This window comes from Onychostoma macrolepis, chromosome 24, assembly GCF_012432095.1.
Source record: "Onychostoma macrolepis isolate SWU-2019 chromosome 24, ASM1243209v1, whole genome shotgun sequence".
Taxonomy (NCBI): Eukaryota; Metazoa; Chordata; class Actinopteri; order Cypriniformes; family Cyprinidae; genus Onychostoma; species Onychostoma macrolepis.
Window position 1 is genome coordinate 16,187,004 of NC_081178.1, and position 4,456 is coordinate 16,191,459.

The following is a 4,456-nucleotide window of genomic DNA, read 5'->3' on the forward strand; positions in this document are numbered from 1 at the left end:
CTGTGATGGATTTGAGTTTGGTCCTTTTTCAGGTGAGGTATCTCAGGAAACAAATCATTGGTATGGTCATGGTGTCCCCCACAAACAATATCTTGCCTGTCCTGAATTGTCTGTTGAATATAGATTTGTATGTCTGAGTGGAAAATTGGAGTTCTTCAAACAACAACTTTTAATGAATTTAGAGAAGTGTTACATCTTTTCAAATTAACTTTTTTAAATGACATGCAATAGTTTTGTAATTACTTCACCCTTAGCTATTACAATTATGTCTGTATTCTGAGGCAGTCTTCCTAAATCATAGGGGCATCTACAACGGTCTAAATATCTGTGACATACTATTTGTAAAGTGAACTTCCAATAAATATACAGATAAATTAATAAATAAATAAATAAATACAAAAATAACCCAGGTAACCCTTTCACAATTCCAAAACTTAATTTGTAACAGGAAACATAACATTTGACAGAATCCATAACGTCTCATCCGTCTTTCGGATGAGACGTTAAACCGAGGTCCTGACACTCTGTGGTCATTAAAAATCCCATGACACTCATCGTAAAGAGTAGGGGTGTAACCCCGGTGTCCTGGCCAAATTCCCTCCACTGGCCCTTGTCTATCATGGCTTCCCAATAATCCCCATCCACTTGATTGGCTCTATGACTCTCTCTCCTCTCCACCTGTAGCTGGTGTGTGGTGAGCGCACTGGCGCCGTTGTCCTGTGGCTGCCGTCGCATCATCCAAGTGGATGCTGCACACTGGTGGTGGTTGAGGAGAGACCCCCCACATGATTGTAAAGCGCTTTGGGTGTATTGCAATACACATTAAAGCGCTATATAAATGCCTCATTCATTCATTCATATAACCACATGTGAAATGTTGATGTTGATAATAACAAATAGTGTATCTACCTGAGAAAGTATGTTTGGTTCTTGATGAGGACTCACGAGAGACTGGCATGAGTTGGTCTGGGGAGGCTGCCCTCTTCCATCATTATTGGTCACATCATTAACACTCTATACAACATACATATTACTAAATGTTAAGTCCAAATCATGGACGACAGTTTTTCATCTTAAAAGTACACTTCTGAAAAAAAAATAAATAAATAAATAAATAATAATAATAAAAATATATATATATTAGTGATGTCTTATGATTAATCGCGATTAATCACATCCAAAATAAAAGTTTTTGTTTACATAGTATATGTGTATGTATTGTGTATATTTGTTATGTATATATACTGTAAATACACATCCATGCATGTATATATTTAATAAATAGATGTTACGTTTATATATTAAATGTATTTGTATATAATATAAATTATATTAATATACATGCATGTAAATACATGTAAATATGATCAAAATACGTACTGTATGTGTGTGTATTTATATATACATAATAAATATACACAATATATTTGGATGTGATTAATCGCTATTAATCGTTTGACAGCACACACACACACACACATACATATATATATATATACACTGAAAAAAAATGACTGTGATTTTAACGGTAAAAAACTGTGAAAAAGCTACGGTAAAAACCTGTTAAATGGTTACCGGTAAGTTCCCCTAATATATACGGTGAAAAACAGTAATAGACATTTCAGACGGTGAAATACCGCTTTTGGAAGTGAAAAAGAATGTAAAATTTACAGAGAAAAACCGTAAATTGACGTTCCCAGAATTCCCTGCATTGCATTTCAAATTCTGTTTGAATTTGATGTTTTTTCTTTGAAATAACTAGGTTTCTTCTTAGTTTGTTCTTATCGGTTATGTTTATTAGGGTTGTATGTTACATCTAATGTTGTTAAATTAATGTTTATTGCATATTTCAGTTTAATGAGTCTCACCATGATAGTGTTTATTGCTTGTGTGAATGACACTGTGCACCTTCTCTATATGTTATTATTTAAAAGCTGCTTGTGATGGGCTTTGGTTCATCATGTGACTCTCATCACTACCTGCATTTGGTGGTTATCAGTGTATTTCAAAGGTACAAAACAGATTTCAGTACTTCAATAGGTTGGTATATTACATTATATCAGTTAATTGAAATGACGGTATTTAACTGTAAATTTAAGTTAAAACCGTAAAACCTAAAACGTTGCTACTGTATATTTTACGGTAGAATTCTGGCAAACACAGCTGCCGTTTTTTTACCGTAAATTTTACGGCATTTTTTTTTTACAGTGTGTATATATATATATATATATATATATTAATCTGTGGTGTAAGGAAAAAAACTGAACAAATAAACTTAAGTTCACACAATATTTTTACCTACCCACTCAACTATTTCCTGCACTTGGTCTTCCATTTTGTATCTCTTTGCTGGTCTTGCGCACTGAGAATAATGGACACTGTCATTTTCTGTGGTGCCCTCATTGTCATTGTAATTAACCGGGAGCTAAAAGATAACAAGTTGTTGTTAGTATGTGTGTTATCTCCTTAGAAGATTAAGTAAAGTAAACTTGCAGCTTAATGATCATTATAATTTTTTTTTGCTTGTACTTGCTTGGAGTTGGCAAAGAAATACTCAGTGTTACAATGATTAATAAACAATTTAAAAAACTATTCATTTCAAATGGCACTTAGACGCTTTTGCATCTGAGCGCTTCATATATATAAATTAATGTAATAGTAAATAATATACTGAATAACACTTTTACCAGTGTTTTCCTTCTCCTGTATTCAGTTGTTCTTGGGAATTCGGAATCATTGAAGGACACATAGTTTTTGTAAACATTTCCGGCTGAATTCTGCAAATAAATAGATTGACAAAGATTTTTCACATCCTGGGTGCCACAGACAGTAAAAATGCAGCATATTACAATTCTTATGTAGCATAAATAGCATGCACAATAAACAAGAAATAATATATAGGATTTGTTGCAGATTTGCTGCAGGTCTTCAAACTGTTGAGAAAAAAAATACATTTAGCTTAAAACAGCAATTACACATAAAATTCACCATTACCTCTTTATTTTTTGTACCCAACTTCTTAAAGCGGCGATGATGTGAAGTTTTTGGAATCTCATTATCTTGTAAGTGCAGGTAAGATTTGTATTTCTTCATTACTTCGTCACTTCAGTGCCAAATTTCAGCCGAAGGTCAGGTGACAGAAATAATAGTAATAATTATATCATCAGTACTTGAAAATTCTTCTTTTTCTTCTTCTTCTTTTCTTTTTATTTATTTTTTATTTTTTGTGTAGCAGTGCATTTTGTTTGACCAATCACAGCCAAGCCTTTTTTTTTTTTCGTCGCTGTGCATTCAGTTTGACCAATCAGAAACAAGCTTTTCAAATTGACTTTGCAGGTAATTGTCCAATCACAGACTGTCAAAGTACAGGTTGAGCGGGCAACGGATACGATATTTCAACAGAAATCATGTCGTTTCCTAACTATGCTTTGTTTTATTTCCCTGACTCGGACATAGTGAAGGTGGACAGCACCGATATAATTTTAAGAGAACACAGACGAGTAGAGTACCTGGTAAGCTCCCGCGAACAACTTGTGAAGAGGGTTACGTAGAGGTGCGCCTGACAAGTCGCAGCCGACATGGACAGACCAAGATACTGCCAGCAAAAATGCTACTTCTTAGTGGTAAGTTTATTATTATTAGCGATTAGTATAACTAGCTTTAAGATCACTTTGGGTGTATGAACTATTTTTCCACGTAGATAGTTAACAGCAATACTTATTTGCTACCTACAAGCACTTATGATGCTTATTCTAGAAAGTGACTTCTTCTGTTTGATGAAATAGCTATAAAAGAATTGTCACTGTCTTTACTCATAAAAAGAGTTAACTTACCATAGGGAGAGATAATCGTTCACTATAAGCCTGTTACCAACAAATTAAATAATGTACACTGTGAAATTAAAACTGCAATAAATAGTCCTTCATCTGACACGCATGCCTGGCATGACATTTACTTCAGGTCTGTGTTTGTTTATTGGTCTGGCTAGTGGCTAATAATATGGCGCAGACTATTAACGCAGTTAAAGGTGATGAGTAGACTGAAGTTGGGCTGAGGTTGTTGTGCTGTGGGATGCAACTTGACCTCTGGAACAAATACCTAGAGGGACTCTTGTTATCGATTCTTTGTGGAAGTCTAACGAAAGTTAAGTTTGGGCCTGGCAGTACCGTTTGTTTATGTTGTTGCCATTGATACCATATATGTATATATTGTGACGAGTTCTCATCAGCGTTGCCCTGGGGACAAAGGTGAAACACCTGCACCGCCTCATCAGGGCTGGGCCGGTCGCACCTGAAGCTCATCAGTCCCCAACCATATAAGCCGGACGCGGCTGGGTGAGAGGGAGAAGACGGACTTCGCGCTGATTGTGGCTTAATGTGTGCACTCTTCTCTCGTTTCAGAGGCCAGCGACTGACCGACCGACCCAGCCCTGACAAAAGGAGCCACGGAATTGTCA